The sequence below is a fragment of the Chionomys nivalis genome, chromosome X, assembly GCF_950005125.1.
Source record: "Chionomys nivalis chromosome X, mChiNiv1.1, whole genome shotgun sequence".
Classification (NCBI taxonomy): domain Eukaryota; kingdom Metazoa; phylum Chordata; class Mammalia; order Rodentia; family Cricetidae; genus Chionomys; species Chionomys nivalis.
The window spans coordinates 104,244,063-104,264,242 of NC_080112.1; the positions used below are offsets into that span (position 1 = coordinate 104,244,063).

General features: G+C 35.5%; 1 protein-coding gene across 1 annotated transcript in view; it reads right to left on the bottom strand.

Moving 5' to 3' along the window:
* Positions 1–20,180, bottom strand: part of Diaph2 (diaphanous related formin 2) — a 703,438-nt gene that overhangs the window by 6,110 nt on the left and 677,148 nt on the right. The window lies entirely within an intron of this gene.

Below are 20,180 nucleotides of genomic sequence, written 5' to 3' on the forward strand. Positions count from 1 at the left end.
ATGGAAATGAATAATGAATGGGACCTATTCTTGGTCCCATTCCCCTACCCATCACAGGAAGAATAATCACTGTAGAGATGACTGTTGGCACAAAACTTGGAAAGCAAAGTTTAAAAGCACTGAAAGTTGCTGAAAATAGTTTTAGCTTTAATAGGGAAAAGGCTTACAGCTCTGCATTGTGATGATCACTACTACATTATTATCACCTCTGTTTTATGCTCAGCTTAAATGCAATTGATGTGGGTGAAAATCTCTTCCTGGCAAAAGCATAATATACTTAGATTTTCTATTTAGAATGAGACTCAGTCCCTAGAAATAATGACAACCACCAGCACTTACATAAATGCTAACACTTTACACTAGTTAATTTGCTAATTCACACAACATCCCCGGGAGGTAAGCCCATTTCATTCCATCCTATTATCTCTGCTTTAGTGATGAAGGTTACACAGCAAATCAATGGTATGATAGGAGATTATAATGCAAAGTTAATGTCTAAATGTCAGGCCTGCTTGTTCAGAAGTAGACGTTGGATCCTCCCAAGCTGCTCTTCATTTCCTCACTAAGATGATGATGGCCCACTAGCACATCCTGTCTCTCCATAAGGAGGCTGGCCCGAGAAATGCTGAGGTTTTGTCATGATGCCTTTCTGGGTTGTACTATCATCTCTTGACTAATTCCTGATAGTCTGTGGTCAATACGCAGCAAAACTTTCTTGCACCCATAACCTTGGTCTCATTAATACCACCTTGTGAGTGCACTGAGCAAACTAGTCAGAAGCTTAAAGCGTACTCAATGCTTCAGAATGACGCAATCATATTGCAGAAAGGTGAAGAAGCAAGAGGCTTTCTACTTGGAGATACATCTGAGTGATGGATTATTTGGGGAATCCTTTTGAAGATACCATTAAAAGAGCCATTATTTAATTTGTGATATGGATCACAATTCAGCTAAAAAAAAGTGAAGATAACACTCCTGGATAAAGGGCTTATTACTTAGATGGCACAGGTTTGCATACAGATTAGTTTGGGACTTCTTAGAAGACATTTAAAACTTAAGCTACAACCAGATGATTCCCATTTCATTGCAAACATTAAAACTTCAGTTTTGTTCTTAGATACAAGAATGATGGCAGGATTCCCACGGGGTCCTGCCAGCTCTCTGAAAGAAGTTGGTACATTGGGTATCCTACAAACTGAAGTCAACAGGTATCTGTGCTTCCCTCCAGGAACACCTCTGACACCCTGTAAGATAACCATTACCTAGTGGATCACCACCAAAACTCCAGCATCACAGTATTAAATGATAGGATGTGAGGATTCATATCAACTTGCAATTTGCTGGTGGCATTTGGTGTGAGAAAATGCTTTTGAGCCAAAGCAAACTGACTAAAGGACATTAAAGCTTTTGGAAAGTGGCATGAGCACTGGTTCAGGATCCAAACTTGGCCTTATAACAGATAGAAAAGAGAACTATTTTAGATTTTCTTTTTCTGTCCTTTTGATCTCTTCCGTTTAGGAGCCTAAGAGGTTCCTAACATAATAAGATAATTACATGAAGAAGCAATTCTGTAAAGGTCACAACTTATATTTTTGAAATGTCAACCTACAATCTTGTTTATGAAGAAAAAGCCATTAAAAACAATGGCAACATTGCTGATCTAAACTTTTAAAAATCAATTTCCAGTTCTTTATATTTATGTTAAAACTAATTTTTCATAAAACATATATTTGTACCATAAAGTTCTACAGATCAAGCTATAAGTGGAATAAATGGATCTCATAAAGTAAACATATACATGCACACACACACACACTCTTTCACAGACACACACACACTTCTGTATTTCCATATGTATACATAGATTGTTTATCTGTCTTCACATTATAATGGCTAATAATTTAATGATAACAAATTTTCATGCTCAAGACTGACTTCATCTTGGAATAAGAGATTGAAATACCACTGAGTGGATATTTGAAACATAACTTCTATATTTATGGTATTCAATACTAATGGACCTTTCAAGTAAGCATCACATGTATAGAAAAAGACTCTTCAGTATAAGCTGCCACCACAGTGTTTTTGATCTTGAACTCAAGTTTTTTTTTTAAGACATTATTCTTTAGAGGACAACAGAGGCACATTACATTATGATATCATTGATATCACTGACATTAGATATCATTGCTGTCAGAGGGAACAGAGTACTTGGGGTGATTGTGAAACATGGCAGTTCTTGTTTGGAAACAGGTGGAGGAAGTAGGTGGTGTGCTATATGATTTGAGGACTTGATAAGACCTACTCAGAATCAAGTTCATTTCTCAGTCTAACAGAATTTGGTAGGCAAACCCAAGCTGATTCTCCTTATTTGTGAGAGATACATTTTTGAAATAAACTCATATATGTAGGTGAGGAGCTTCTGATGCTACTATGGAGGTTGAAATCTTTAAAGAGTAGCGTTGAAGAGTAGGACATACTTTTACAAAGATGCATGCTATGGAGGCCAGTTGTCTTCAGGGAATCTTCCAGATCTTTACCGAAGGAGAAATTAAGCCCATGTCTTGGCTTTAATGTGGTTCTGTGCCTTCTATTAGGTTACCTGTTTAAACTAATGGCAAAGCTGTCCTTATTGTGGAGCAAAAAGCTCCACGCCTTCTCTAAGCAAAGGTACATGTGGCATTCATCTCTAAACCTTGTTGAGTAGTAAATGAATTAAACATTGTCATACTAACTGTTCTAGAATCCGCTCATACAATCATTTATTTATTGACTATGCAAACAACACATAATGTAGAAAATATACAAATGTCATTAGGTTTTAGATCTCTACCCAAACCTACGTCAATAATTTTGTTGTTTTTGTAAATGCCAAGTAAAATGACCAAAGACTAAAGACAGATCAGATATAGCCCAAAACTAAGAGGACAAAAGTCAGACTAGAAGCCTCCGTTTTGCAGTATGCAACCTGTGTGCAGTCAAAGCTCTATCTTTCATACTACATGTATGATCAAGTTGAGACTGAAACTATGAGAAAAAGGGTCAAGTCCACTACCAATTCCTCTCATAGTGTAATGTGCCTCTGTTGTCCTCTAAAGAAATAATGTTTTTAAAAAAACTTGAGTCCAAGATCAAAAACACTATGATGACAACTTATACTGAAGAGGATGTGGGATAATGGGAATGCTCCTCCATTGCTGGTGGGGGTGCAAACTGGTACAGAAACTCTTGAAATCAGTATGACGATTTCTCAGAAAGTTAGGAAACAATCGAACTCATGTTCCTGCAATATTGCTGTTGGGTATATACCCAAAAGATGCTCTATCATACCACAAGGACATGTACTCAACTATGTTCATAGCAGTATTACATTATTTGTAATATCCAGAACCTGGAAACAACCTAGATGCCCCTTAACTGAAGAATGGATAAAGAAAGTGTGGCACATTTACACAATGGAGTATATACAGCAGTAAAAAAATAACGACATCTTGAAATTTGCAGGCAAATGGATGGATCTAGAAAAAAACATATTGAGTGAGGTAACCCAGGCCCCGAAAGACAAATATAATATGTATTCACTCATAAGTGGCTTTTAGACATCAAACAAAGGGAAACCATTCTACAGGCCACAACCCCAGAGAAACTAGACAACAAAGAGGACCCTAAGAGAGGCATACATGGATCTACATAGGAAGGTGAAAAAGACAAAATATTTTGAGTAATTTGGGAGCATGGGGGTCATGTGAGAGGGTAGAAGGAGCGAGGGGAGGAGAAAGGAGAGTGGGAAAAATGTATAGATAAATAAAAACAATGAAAAATACCTTGAGCTCAAACTAGACATGCAATGTGTTGTTTTTACCCTTTTCTTGTAAAAATTTTGTTACTAAATGTCTGTCATTAAATATATATATTTTCTGTTATTAAATGTAATACTGAAAACACAACTTTGAATGGCCATATATTCATTTTATATTATGCAAATATACCATAATTTACAAGAAAATTCTCTTATGAATAATATTTAAGCTGATCCCAATATTTTGCTACTATAATAGTGTAGAAATAGTGGAGGAAATGATCATCCTTATAGATACACCCATATGTATGCCCTATATAGAACAGGCATTACTAAGGTATGCAGAAGTAACCTCAAATGGCATTAGAGACTACTGCATTAATTTAAATCCAATTGGAAGTACATGAATTTGTACTTTGGGTAATAGCCTTTTAAAAATGTGCTAATACAAAAAGTGAAAGATGACATATGATTTATTCTTTTTGCATTTTTTCAAATATTAGTAAGGTGGAACTTTTCATTTATTTATTTTTCCTTTGCATGTTGGCCTTGTCCTTTGACAGTTATTGTGCTTAAGATAGCAACTGGTTGAAGTATATATTAGAAATATTTTCCTTAGTTTGTTATTTGACTATTATGTATTGTGAAATTTTAAGACTGTATGGTTTCATTTTTTTTAATACTATTTTTTGTAGGAAGGTAAGGCCTGCCAGGCTGAGAGGAGCCAACCGGGATTCTGGCACTATCAGAGGTCCTGATTGTGTCTAGCCAATGAAGGATGACCAGATGCTGCCTGAGGACCTAGTAATGGGCATTTGTCAGAGGTTCTGATTGTGCCTAGCCAATGAGGAGGTGATCTTGTGATGTCAACGGATTGAAATGCCTGGATGCTAGGAGGGTATGTAAGTCCACCCTTACCCCTGACTATGAAATAAACCAGTCTGCTGAATGCCTTCATTCTGATTCCTGATGTGCCTTCTCACTTCGTCCCTCAAGGAAGATCTTAGGGCACAGCTACAAATTTTATGTAATTAAATCTATCAATATTTACATTTTGATATCTTCTTTTATTTTCAGCTTTCTCTAATAGACATTTGTCTAATAGACATGTCTCTAATATCCAGACATTTGATAGGTATCAAGTCATGACTCTTTATGGTCTTTAAAGCTTAATCCATTCATATTTAATTATTAAAATTATCTTCAATTTATTTTGTTTCACAATTCCAGATAAGCTTTTACACTATTTTGCTTCTTGTTTTATTTTTTCTTTACAAAGGACACAGGTTATTCTATCACAATTTGTTGAATAATCATCAATTACTATACAGATTCATTATATCCTTTTTATTATATATTAAAAAATACTGGAGTTTCTATCATTTTGGCATTAGTATTGTTCTAAATTTTTATATAAATGCCTTCTAATTTTATTATTTGACCATAATAATCATTTCTCTTTATCATTATGATTATTATTTCTATTGCAATAATTATTTGGCAGACATGTTCTATGTATCCCCAATAGATCTGGAATTATAATACCCTGGCCTCTGTTTCTTCAATGCTTGGATTATGAATGTGAATTTTATGATATGTTTCAGTGCCTGTGGAGGTTAACTCTCCATTATTTATATTTTCATTTAAAATATACACTTTGGCTGGTGGTATGGCTCAGTGGTAGAACACTTGGCTATAATGTGAAAAGTTCTGGGTTTAATTCCTTAAATCACACACACACACACACATACACACATACACACACACACACAAATACTTTTGAGGCATAGTTCAGTAGTGGACATCATGTTATAATGATAAAGCATCCCTAGTGACAACTTAGTATGCAACTGTGAGTGTACTGATGCTCAGGTCCATGTGTGTGTCTGTGTCTGTGTATCTGTGTATGGTTTCAGGATGGAACAAAGGGCCTCATACATGCTAGGCAAGTGCTTTACCATTGACACATGGTACATCCCCAACCACTTTTAGGAATTTCCAGGCTTCTCATTTCCTTGAAAGTTCAACAAGGCCTTCCTTTACCCCGCACTGCCTTCTAATCAGTTTTTCTGATAGCTTGGCAATTTTTCTTTGGGAAGTAGAGCAGAGTCTAGAAGTCTCCAAAAGAGCATCATCAATTATAGCTAGACAGGAAGTCTTGTTGTTTTGCCCATCAAAAGTGTGAGTAACTGCAATTAAAGTTGTAGTCTTGTTACCTATTGATAAAGTCTAGTGCTTCCAATTTGTGAACCTCATGTTCTCACATTTTTTAGTATGTTTCAAATTTTGGACATCTACCAGATATCAGTTATCACACTACATTGACCTGCTTTATTCCAGTGGAATTGTATACATAGGATGTTATGCAAAAATGCATGTGCAAGAGCCAGTCGATTACCTCTCTGCCCAACAATTAAAGAGTTCTAGGCTACCTACTCTATTGTCAATGATACTGCAGTGTTTTTGAAGCTAGAAACAGGCCACATTGTGTAATCCATATGCTTTATTACATGAAAATAAATCCATACAAAGAAAACAGGAACCTAGATTACTGTGGTAGTTCAAGTTGGCAGAAGAGTGGAAAGTTATTTTAATGATGATGGTAATGGAAAGCAATAATGTTAAAACAGTTCAGAGGCTACTGTGACTATAGACACACAACTCCCATTAACTATAATTGGAGTTAAGCACATGTAATGATAACAAAATAGACCCTTAAATGCCTTTCCAATTGGAAAATAAGCAAATGCATTCTGAGAAACAGCATGCTTTTGTGTGGAAACTATAGTGTTCTAATTGAGATGCACAAATTATTTTCACATTGATATTGCTGAAGATATGATGTTGGTAGTTTTTCTATGTTTAAGGATATAGATCTGCTAGAAGTAACATCCATACAAAGAATGTCTTTCCTTTTCTTAATGCTCAGCATTTGTTATGTTATTAAGGGAAAAGTCTCAATAGTTGCAATGGATTTATTAATTCAGGAGCTTGTTATCAGCATGAAACTCTGCTGTGCTAGGGGAAAAACAAATTATATTTTATAAAACTGCAGTACTGAGATTAAATCACCGTTCTGTATTTCACTTTCTTCTTATCCTCCCTGCCAGGTAGTAACTCTACTCTCTATCTCTATTATGAACCTCATATTTTGCAAACTACCAAGTCTTGTAGCAATATAAGGGTACATTATCAAACAAACTCAATTATAGTAACTTTAAGAAGATGGAAATATAAGATAAAAGTAAAATCACACAGTATAATAATATTACTTTAAGGCATTTAAAACTTAATCCATATTAAGCTACAAATGTAGAATCTATGTGATTCTTACTTTCATCTTTCACAAACACGGTGCTTTTACAACATATATACTCAACTTGTTGGTATTTTAAATGGCTGACATTTACATAATTGATAACTTGGGAATTTCAAAGGATCTTAGAAAAATGTGGTGCAGATAAAAGAAAATCAGTATACTATTCAGTATTTCAGGTGCCACTGACCTTGCTATTGATTATCTTTGGATTCAATGTCACAGCTAGTGAATAGATTTTTTTTAATGTCGTTGGCTTTGTACATTAGTCAAGCATTATATTCACTTCTTTACTAGAGAATGCAAATAGAACCTAAGTCAAATGTTCTCTCTGTGAGGATGAGAGTCTATGAGAACATCTGCATATCTAGAAAATATGGAAAATACAAACTAACATACTAGGAAAAGTTTTACAAGAAATTCTATAAGTGAAACTCATGCTGTGCAGGGCCAGCATCATAGTGGCTTATATGGAGCAGTTTCTTAAAAATTATTAATAAAGTCATCATCCAGTCACTAGCCATGAATCTGATACATATCCTTGAATTCACCTTCAGCTATGCTGCTAACATAGGGGGCATACATCTTTGCCATGAATACAAGGAAAAAATTCTTTCTGTCCTTTTATCTAGCTACAAATTGTTTCTGCACAAACTATCCACCCGGTACATAACAGGTAACCTTATACATTACTAGGGTGGGAAGAATAAATGTATCAATAACAATAACATTAAATTAATTAAGTGTTTCATGTTGCATCTACTTCATTTTAAATGCAGTTCCGGCTCCAACTAGAGAAAAATTACATCTCTTGAAAGTAGGAGTTAGAGGTCATGCAAAACTTTACCCTCATTAGGACTTAAAAGATAGGTGGGACTTAAACAAAAAAGAAATAGAAAGATAGCTGTCAATTTCTGATTAATAAAAATGTAGGTTTTAGTTCTTTATATTGCAGACCATTCAGTTATGCAAATTTTTCTCTTGGGAAGTACAAAAAGGAAATGAATATATAAAAGGAAAATTGGAGTAACTGTACATCTTAACTTGCTTTTCTCTAAGGAAAAGAATAAAATGACACAATGAAAGGAAAGGAACTGTTTGTATTTGTAGCTGTCAGGACTAAGGTGCAGTGATAGCTATTTCCATAAGGATGTTATTTTAATTTCAATTCTGGTTCTTAAAAACAATTTTCAAATATTTATACATAAGGTCACAGTTCTATCTTGGAAGGGTGGGAAAGACCAGCAGAAATGGGATTCTCTGAAGTCATCTAAAGAGGTTGTTGAATTCAGCTACATAGCAGTAGCGAGAGTGACCATAGAAGGGATGATCAAGGTGAAGATTACAATGACCTGGGCCAGAGTGTTTGGCAGGGTGAGATACTGAGTAGCCATTTGGTTTGGTGCTGAATAAACTAGCTAGTAAATGGCTCTGCAATCCAGGGTCAACTCATTATTATCACCTGTCATCTGTGTGACTTTCTACTTCATGGGTGACATAGATCCCTGTGACTAAGAATACTTGCCATCAGCTATTTCTCCAACTTTGATCATATGATGGACAATCCTCTGTCATTCTCCATGGCAGTTGTTTGTGATCTGCCTGAGGTTTGTCGCTGATATGCTGACCTAGAATACACTCACCTGTCATCTGCTTTTGTTTCAAATCACTCTAAGGATTTACATCTAGTCTTATTGTTTTTAACATGTGCAAGCTTGCATTTAGGTTTGGATTCCCTATTTCTAGATGATGGTGATGGTAAAGGTTTGATAGCACTCAGTCTAACTCTAGCTTAAATGTGGTAAATGTGGAGGGCAGTAAATACCCTGGTTTCAGTATTAATGCAGAAATGCCAGTCCTTCCTCCTACACAATGTGTCCATCTCCCCAAAGACCATATCACAAGTAAGAAAGCCCTGCCTATGATTTTGAGAAGATGTTTAACATACAGTTTACAATGCAAGAGCCAATAAACAGGTGTTCACATCAGTAATGATTCCCATGCTAGCCTGTGCTTAATTACTTAACCAGTTGTGTACACAAAGGCAACCTGTGTGGTTAATATTACAGACACTTTAGCAGCTGTCAGTGCCATTGTTTTTAAAATATAAACTGTCCCTTACGGTTGAAGCTGGTCAGCAGTTGTTTTAAATATGAACAATTAAGAGAGTTAACACACAGCTTCTCAATTTCATATTCACAATTGTCAGAAAATCCTTTATAATTTTAATATCTAATGCAGCTCAAATACAACCTGAGCATTAGGACAGGGGTAAGTGAATAAAATGGCTACTAATAGCTTACTTTTTGCAGAAAAAGTCTCAATGAATCATTTAAGCCTACCGGAACAATGCCAGCCCTCATCAGATCTAGAAAAGGTAAAAACACAAAAGGCTGTTTTTTCAGATGCTCTCTAAGACTCCGTTTCTATTCAGTGCAGCTTATAGGTCATCATGAGATTCAATATAGCATGCTAGTTACATATAGTGGCATACTCTGTAGCCAGTCTAAATTATTATATAGATGCAAACATTCCAGAGAAAGAAGTCCACATTTTAAAATGAAAAAGGCAAGTTACTAAGGGATATATAATATTCCTATTAGTGAAAATACACAATTTATAATTTAAAAAAATTGTTGAAGGACATGTACCAATAAAATCAGCAATAACTTCTAAATAGTGGGATCATGATTTGTCCTTTAGGTTTTGGGGGGAGCTATATTCCCAGACAATGATTTTTTTTATATATTATTCCTCTAATACGTGAGATTGCTTTATCAACCTCTTCCCCTCAAGGCTCAGGGATCTATGCTGAAGAGCAGTTGAGAAGTGTCTAAGAGCCAGTAGTAGAGCATTTCCCAGACGAACAGTACTGATACACATGCACACAGGAAAGGTGATAGTATGCAGAAGACCCATACAGGTTCAAATCAGATAAAATCCTAGCACTAAGAAGAGGAGGTGGTACAAAATCTCACTTCTAACCAAGAAGCTATTTGCAACTGATTCTTGATGGGAAAGAGAAAAGCATTTTTTTTTCCAATAGAGTGTCAATGAGTCTATCAACCATACTCCAGGCCAGGCTCCATGCTTAAGAATAGTTGACCTCATGCTTGAGAATAGTTGGCTAGTACAAAATGGACGCCATGATTTCTTATGCACTCTTGGTTTTATTTTGGTATTCTTCTTATTTGCTTTGATTTTTATTTCTGTTTTTATCTTTTAGGGAGCAAGTTAGGGAGGATCTGGGAGGATTTGGGGGAAGGAAAAGAATATGATCAAAATACGTAGTATGAAAAGGATATTAAATAAAAGTTTGAAAAAAGATGTCTGAGTCAATTCCTGGTTGATTATGTTATTACTTAATATATTATAATGAAGAGGGGATATAAAAGGACAGCAAACAGGTTTCATTACCTGTTTTGCTTATGGACTTCAGAGCTTATAGGCTTTGCGATAGGAAACACAATTTTTAGAAGTTAAACAAATTTGTTTTCACACAATTATCATTTATAAATATGTATCACATCTTAGATTCTAACTTGTAAAATTTTAAGTTATAAAAAGTGATTCAGCTTAAAAGACTGTCTCCACAAAGATTGGTTAGGACTTAAAAGAAAGGGAGGTATGCCTTTATTTGTGTAGACCTTTATCTTACTGATAAAATCACATGAGATACCAAAAGAAATAACTAATTCAAACAGTCAAGACCTCTTCCTATAGATGGTAAATGACCCTGGCTCACTTTACAGAAGACATCCTATTGTGATGGCTAGTTTTGTTTATCAACATGACACATCTGGGAGGAGGGAACCTTAGTTGAGGAACTGCCTTCACCAGATGGGTCTGCTTGCATGTCTGTGGGGCGTTTTCTCAGTCTCTAATCGATGGAGGAGAACTGAGCATGCTGTGGGCAGTACCATCCTTAGACAGGTAGGCATGGATTGTATATGGAAAGCAACTAAGTCTACCAGGGAAGTATGTCCTCCATGGTTTCTGCTTCAAATTCTTGCCGTGCTAGTGTTTTTGCACACTTCCCTTTGTGATGTAAAATGAAGTAATCCCGTTCCTCCCATAAAAATTGTTTTGGGTCACTGTTTTATCACAGCAACAGGAGAAAACTAGAATACCCGTAAAGTGTAGGTGAAGATACAGAGCAAAAACAGCATTATTCTCTCTTAATCCACTTACACTGATATCATAACAGAGTGGGCAAAGCTAAAGGATACATGCATGAGTCTTTGAACTTATTAGGGCAGACTATAAGACACAATTTTCTAATAAGATCCCCTTTACACTTACATGAATGAAGCTTTGTCAATAACAATTTCCTCATCTCCAAATGGAGATAAGAATATTAATAAGATAGGGTATTAAGAGGATGGAATGAGATACATTCATACTTGCTTCACATTGATATTTAAATAGATATGAAGTATATGCATGTACACATGAAGCTTTACACATACACATATCAATCAACAAGGCTCGAGTGAGAAATCATCTTTATTTATAATAGATATCCACAGCTAAGCACATGGGTCAATTTCTCAGTGCATGGTCATATGGGTTTATATCTTTGTTCTGCCTCTTAATAGCTGTTTCTTCATTTGTATTCATCTTTGCCACCATGGAAACAACAATTAATATTAACTATCTACTTAACAGTATAGTTACAATGACTAAATAATGGAAATGGACCATGATGATACCTAATATAGAATAAAACCTTAGTGTCTTTAATACATGCCATTGCAAGAGTCAAGTTTCACAGGTTTCAGTGGACAGATTTTACACGTTTTGAAGTCTAGACAGACTAATTACAGCAATATGACAATTTTTAGCCACTTTTGGGACAATGAGAAAGGTTGCAAGCAGATGTTTGTAAAAATCTTTTTCACATTAGCCCATAAAAACAAAGATTCAATAAAGATCGGACAGGAAATCAGAATTTGCCAAAGTTCTCACTTTTTATTTATTTCACAAGTCATCACAGGCTAGGATATTTTTATGCCCTTGGGAAGCAATGAAAATCTTTTATAACTATATATTTATTTTTCTTATTGTCATCCAGTGTGTATAGAAATGTTGCCAGACTGCTTTCTATTACTTCTCTGCTTTAGAATTCCAGTTGTCTGGACAGATTTGTCCCTAAGGGTAGAAAGAGATTATTTCTAGAGATGCCAGCCTGGTTTGAATGATGCATCTAGTAAAAATGGTCACTTATTTCGCCCCCGATCCTAGAAGAACAGTTTTACCAGGCAACCTACTGACCTTTCATTTGCTTTCCTGAGTAGTCTATTCACTGGAAAAGGTATGGGGGTTGGGAGTTTGCTTTTGTAAGTAGAGTCTGTTCCATGTTGCACATTACTCTTGCTATACAAAAATAAGCATCCAATTTACTTCAATTTTTGTTTCTGAAGAGTGACTATGTGCCTTGCATTGTGCTAGAATGATAGAGCAATAAATGTGACAGTGTTTTCTTTGATAGCTGTGATGTAGTTTCTGCAATTTTTGGTTTAAAAATTAGTCTGACAGAGACGTGTTAAGGCTTTCTCTCTACCCTGTTACATAGTTCTCAAGGAGTTGGACTGATAACTCAAAGGCTATATTGGATTTTGATATTAAAACGAAAAGTCAACCTTCTGCCTGAAGATGTTTTCACTCAACTAGGGTAGTATACAAAAATAATAAGAATCCAGTGAGAAAGCGGCCAAGATTAGCGTCTACTCTTTAGGAACACAGATAATTTCTTGCAGGAGAGAGGCATGACTGGAAGGAATTTCGAGAGTAGGTAATATTGTAATTGGCTAAAAAAGGTTAAGGTTGAATTAACTGAGAGGAAATGAATAGTCTAAGGGAGAGACATTGTATTGAGCAGACAAATCTGTATGTATCTCAAAAAAAAGCCAGTAGTGGCTAAAGATAAGGGATTATGGCCAGATGACTGATGCGTCTTATGCACCACCTTTAAGGCTCCCAAATTTCAGATATGCAATAGGAAATAAATTGTAATATATAGTGTTATTTGATGATCATGGGGTAGGTTAATTTAAGAGAGGACAAATGAGAACTAGGGATTAATTGGACATGGGGATAAAGGAATGTCTAGTCTTATACATATGTGAAAATGGTGGTTCCATCAGCTAAAATAGGACTTGGAGCAGGAGGAAGTACTTTCAAGGAAAAGGTGATGAGTTCAGTTTGATACTTGTCAAGCTGGAGATGCTTTCAAAACATATGGGAGAGACAACCAGCAGGCCATTAAATACAGTGAGACTGAAGTTCAGAGAGAGGCTTGAGCAGAGTTAAGAGCGACTTGGAACAAACTTGATGCATCGTAAATGAAACCATCACATACGAAAGGACACAGACTGAGATTCATGGTTTGTTGGTCAGATTCTGGGAATTACCGATGATATTTAACAGATGAGCGCAGGAAGAGGAATCTTTGAAGAATACGGACAGTAAGTATTCAGAGATGCACAGAAAGAAAGTGCATATTACACAAAGCAAGGGGGCAGATTTTGAAAAATGGAATAAGCAATAACATCATATACTGTAGAAAGATGCAGTAAAATAAAGACAGAAAACTATCAGATTTAGAAATATGGAGGTCATTAGAGACCTTAATGAGAGCAATTTCAGTGAAATAAGGCGAGCAGAAGCCAGACTGCAGAAGGTTGAGGAAAAAGTGGAGGCAATGAATATAACTTACACTTGCATTTTTTTATGACCCTGAAAGAGGTGATATTTTCTTAGAGCAAAATCAGTTACTTTAGGTCACTGTGCCTGACAATGTTCAGCATCATCTACAGCTGAAATGGTCATATATATTGATTGGACCATGGTGGACATCTGGCCCCACTATGGTCTGCTGATTCATAGGTTGCCTAGTAAGTAGAACATGGTATGTGATAACAAGGTAATGTGTACTTGGGTAGTAAGCCAATTTAATGTGAATAGAAAGGAATGAACAGATATACAGAAAGAAGTGAAGCTCATTTTGTTTCTTAGGTGCCCAGAGTGAGTTTCTGTTACACAGTATGAAAAAAAATTAGATATTTCCACTTTCATAGCTAATGTTATTAAAAATAGTCAGTGAAGCCCCCTATGCCATTTTTCCAAAGGTGAGTATAATTAAAGTTGTATTTTTCCTTTATAAGGTATAGTAAAACTATCAGCATAGGTATATCTTATAGTAGTGAATTGACAATATCAAGGTTTATATATACATGTGTTTGCTTTTGCATTGCCTGAGTTATTCCAGGGTGTGCTATCATTTTACCTAACTGTGTAGGCAAATTATATATGAGAACATGTGACATCATAGTCAACACCATGATCAGGATGAGAGCCAATGTATTATGACACTGCAATAATCATTGTGATTGACTTGCAACTGTTTACTCATTATGAACTGAATGGAAAATACACATTGAATAATTCTAATGAATCTAACTCAAATGAAAATGAATTAGTCATGCAGATTTCAGTACTAACCTAGTCTCCATAGGAATAGTATAATTTTACAAAGTTATTGAGTAGATACCCTTATTTAAACCACACTTTGAAAGTTGCTCTCTATCAATTTCATTTCAATAATGGACTCTGGTAATCTCAAATTCAATCACAATGACAAAGCCTTGAATTTACAAAGTGGGATTCTGTCCAGCCTAGTTATATCACACAGATTTGGTGCACACATCAATGAAGTGAAGAAATATAGCTAGATAAGAAGCCACATCTTTCTAGTATTAAGCCTAGCATCTATGGACCATAAAAGGAATGTTGGTTTTATTTTTATAAGTTTTGTAGTTGTGTTAACTACAATAGAAGAAATTCACATTTCTTTTTGTACCTGTTGTCACTGGAATGGCCATATATTAGAAATGATTTTACATCAATTATTGTGGCTACCATAGGTTTCAATTCTCACTACAATGAGTTCACGATCTCTTTCATCACTCCTAAAATATGGAAAATAGTGAACTGGCCAAATTAATCACTACAGTGAGGTTTTCCACCCTTCAAGTCATCTTCTAACCTGCCTTTGTAGGCTGTGTTCTCAAAGAGACAGTACTCCCCAGCTCAAAAGGCCACCGTGGATTTGAAATAAGACTAACGTGACTCAACCTTAATTTGAAGTGGTTAAAAAAAGACAAAACTGTAAAGGAAATTGCTACAAGTTCACTTTCAGAAGGACTTCAGAGAGCTGATAGATTAAAATTCACTGAGGGATAAAACACATGAGGATAAAAGTGAACAGGTTCACACTAAAAGAAGTATCTCTGGGAGAATAGAATATACGCGTGATATATTTGGCTCTAAATTCTGTGGCAGTGAAAATGTCAAGGAGAAATTTGTAAAGTATACATTTTGTGGATTCTTTTTGTTTGGCCACAAATCCCATCACATCCTACCCAATCTGATTTTTCCTGATTTTGACTATCCCCATTAAATCTAGCTAGGTTTGCCTTCACAACTGTTCTATGAAAATGGCTAGCTATATATAGGTTAGATTTTTTTTTTTGTTTTTGTTTTTTGATTTTTTTTATTCTTTTTTAATTAAAATTTCCACCTGCTCCCCGTTTCCCATTTCCCTCCCCTCCTCCCAAATATTGCCCCCTCCCCCCACTTCCCTCCCCCTATCCCCACTCCTCTTCTCCTCCCCCCACTCCATTCCCCCTCCCTCTCGATACTGGTTTCGATCCTAATACATGAACTGGCTTTGTGGGTGCTTAGCCTGTTTGGACGCTCACCTTTCTGGATGTAGATAGAAGGACCTTGGTCTTCCCGCAGGGCAGGGAATTTGGACTGCTCTTCAGTATAGGTTAGATTTTTATATACTGTCTCCTCCATTCTATTAAAAACTACTAATCCTTGAAAACACAAATAGAATATCATCTTCCTTAACCTTTAACCTTCACTTATCTTTCTTTCCTCTTGATTCTATGACACAAATGTACTATGGATGCTACAAGTCAGCTTTTAATTTAAAGACAGCTTCATACTCCTCAATATCATTTTGGGCCTGACCTTTATGAGAGGACAGAATTGGGATAGGCCAAAATGCATCTCTACTACCTCTTGATGAACTCTCTCAATACAAAGCAGGCATGAATCAAGTGCATATTGACTCTTTTTCTTAGTAAAACTTAAGAGTATTTATAAATATAAATATGTCCCTTGTTCCCATATATACATATTTGTGTGTACAATAAATAGTTTACAAATGTTATGTTTTCAATAGAGACTTTTACTGTGAGTCTAATTGCAAACTGTCCTAGAGATAGCCTTGCATTTGTAGAAGAACAGAGAGAAAAGGGTAATATGTGTGGTTAAGTTGTGAAGTAGTGCATAAAATGACATTTAGCGATTCAGAGTGTTCCACTGTTGACTACATAAAAAGAGACAATGAATTGAAGTGAAAGAGACTTCCTTGGAAGGCTCTCTCCTGACCGACCACATTACAGTCTCATTTTGAGATGCTCCATTTTATCTATTCTGAATACTATTCACAAAGAACTATAGCCATAAATATCAAAATCTCAAGACCAAGGCAAAATTTGTACACAACACTTCTAATGGACTCTGTCAGGATTACTGAACTACTTTTGGTAAGATGCTTTAGTAGCAAGCACTTTCTTATGGATTAGAATAAAATAAGTGATTTAGAAAAATCCCACTATTTCCATACGTGTAAGATGTAAAGCATAACAAAATTTCATAAATAAAGTATAATTCTACAAAAAATACAGGGAATTTTCGACAATGGCTGCATTTACAAATAGACTTACCTTGAATCCATATCATACTCTTACAGTAAATATTAATAGTTTTCTTTAGTCTTCATTTTCCTTGACCTCACTGAAGCTTTTGACATTGTTAACAATTAATCCAGGCACAAAACTCTTCTTTCAGCTTGTATATCATTACTTCTCCTTCATCTTTAAACTACCACTTTGATTGGTCTATGTTTTAAAACTACGGTTCTTCTTCCCTATGTATAAGTGATCTTCTGGGTATTATTCTTTGCCTTTTCACATATTATTCTATTTATTTTTCATGAGCTACTTTTCATGGGTATATCCATCTATGTGGAAAACTTCAATTATTCTTCCTTCTGCAGGGTAATGGATATAAATTCTGCATTTCCTAGGCTCTAAGTTATAGCTTCAATCATCTTTCAATATTTCTCCTGATTGTACTAAAGCTACCATAAGTAAACTAGACAGATTTCTTCTTTTTTCATTTGATGTTCCCCTTTCCATGTTTCCTTGTTTCGAACATTTGGACCATGTTAATTGTTGAATTGTTTCTCTTTAAAATTCATATTTTGAGCATTTAACTACTTATATATAAGAATGAAATTACTTTATTTTGAGGTGATAGCATCTTTGTTGAGATAGACAAGATAAACAAAAGTATTAGACTGAGTATGGTGTAACCTCAGTATTCCTGAGACAAAGGCAGGAGAATTAGGAGATCTAGTCTAGGCTAGGCTTCAACAGTAAGTTTGAAGCTAGATGTGGCTATACAGAGAGGTGTTAAGGCCAGTAATGCCTGCATAGCAAGACTTTGTCTCAAAAAATTAAATCACTAGCATGGCACGTAATAACTTAAAATTCATATCATTACAACAAGGAAAAAGTTGGAAACATACATTAAAGGAGAGTAACATTTGTGCATGTGGAAAGAATCAGTTCAATGTTTCTACCCAGAAAATTACCAGAAACTAGGAGGCAGGCCTAAACCAGGGCCCTTCCTAATACCTTCTGAGGGAGCATGGCCAGGTTCATACCTTGATCGCAGTTTTCCAGCATCCAGAACTAAAAAAATGGTACATTCTGTTTATGACACGAGGAACGTTGTTATAGTAGCCCTAGAAAACTAATACAGCCATTCTACACCAACACATAAAATGAATTAATACACAAATAAGTAATCACAGATATCTTTTTCTCATTAGCAAATCAGTTATTTGTAAATTACTGAATCATTTTTTTTTTGAGACAAGGGATTATACAGCCTAGATTGGCCTTGAAGTCATATTTAACCTACCTGAGCCTCATATGTGCTGGAATTATATACCATTCCTGACCCATTCTTGGATCTGTTTCCTCATTATCATGCTCATTAAGCTACTCCAAGACAGGTTTTTAATCTCCTATTATCTGCACTTCTCTTTAAAATTAAAATATTTATTGTTATTTGTGTGTGTGTGTGTAAAAGCATGTGCCACAGCTCACAAGTGGAGGTTAGAGGACAACTTTCAGGAGTTTGTTCACTCTTTCTACCACGTGTTCCAGCTATAAGGCTTTGAGGAGAAGTCCTTTTTTCCACTGGGCCAACTTTCTGGTTGTTATTGCCTACATTCATAGACAAGACTCTTACTTGGCCTTACCCTCATTAAATCAACCTTTTACACTGTTAGGAAATGGTCACTCTGATCACATTCCTAAAAGTTACATCCTGAAATGGTTCCTCACAATATCCACATGATTTCCTAGATTTTGTATCTATATTCCAGCAATGCTAAGCATTTGACTCTTCCTTGAATATATTTCCCATTATCCACCTCTTTATTGGATCATGCTCCTTATTCTTTTTTTTTCGTTTCTTACTCAAGAAATTCTCACTTATTATTAAGACTTGACTTGAGGTTTATACTGTGATTGTCCCTGTCTAATCCCTTCTGTTTTCACTATTAACTGTACAAAGGTAGAAACTTTTATTTCACCTATTTTCGTGGTACCTAGAATATAATAGGAATAGGAATTTATATATAAGTGAATACACAAGTGAACACACTCTTTTATTTCTCCCCAGAGAAAGTAAAAATATTAGAGAGTGCAACATACATTTGAATACTTAAGTTTTTGTGTGTGAGTACCCATGCATGTATGTTTGTGGCATGAAAAGTATTTGTTTGTCAGTCAGCCTCCACTGCCTTTTCTGGTTAAGATAGGAAATCATATGTGTCTTTTATAGTTGCACATCTTTTGAATCTTTCATTGCACTTTGAAGCCGTCAATATAAAAGTCTATGGAAATCAATTATTTCAATGGTCATTATAGGGCAGAAGATTAAATTCATCTTTTCATTCTTCATATCTTTAATTTTTTTTTTAGATCTGTCAACTCGCCTTAGTTATCTTGTGGCAGAATCACAGGCAGTCAATTTGCTCTTTCTATCTATAGTGATACCTGAAAAACAAAACCTCGGCTTTCTACAGAATGCCTATTGCATCTTTCTTCTTCAGTAACAGAAATCCTACTTGATAGCATTCTATTTTTATGGAGGAAAGGGGTTAAGTGATCCTCATTTTATAGTAGGTTGTATATGATAACAAACCCTTCACTCCCCTATCTTCCAACCTTTCAGTGACTTCAGTCATTAACATTTCTTATAGGTAGCATGTGCTTGAGATCATCTTTATTATCTTCACATGGTAAGAAGACGGTGCCTAGGAAATCAAATATCCCTCTTCTTGCTCCCCAGGTAGACCTAGAGCACCAACAATACACACAGAATCTAGTTAACACATCACAAGAAAACATACTGCCAAGAAAAATTCAGTGCTTTCTTGTGAAAACAGTAGCAAGTCCCTTCGGAACACAGCATTGAAACTGTTCCACTAAGCCTTTAATATGAATTTGCTCAATGGGACTGTGCATACAGGTGTACAACAATTATTAGATTTGATATCTGAATGAGCTCAGGTTCCCATTAGAGCTTGACTGCTTCAATGACCCCATTATTTTGCTTCCACTGTTCCCCGAACTGATCAACTTAATTATTCTGACTAATGAAACATTTAGGACATGAATTTCTGATTTGTTTTAAACCATGTGGGACACCTAAAAGTGCTTCACTTAAAAGAATCACAATATAGAAGAAATGACTATGAGGATATGTTAGAAAGTGCAAGTAGAGCAGAGCCATGATCCATGATGGGCACACAGATACTTTACTTTCCTGAAATGACTCTTCTGCTTAGTAGAAGGTACCATGTACCTTGGTACCTGTCATGTTTTGGCGAAGATTCTTGCCCCTAGAATA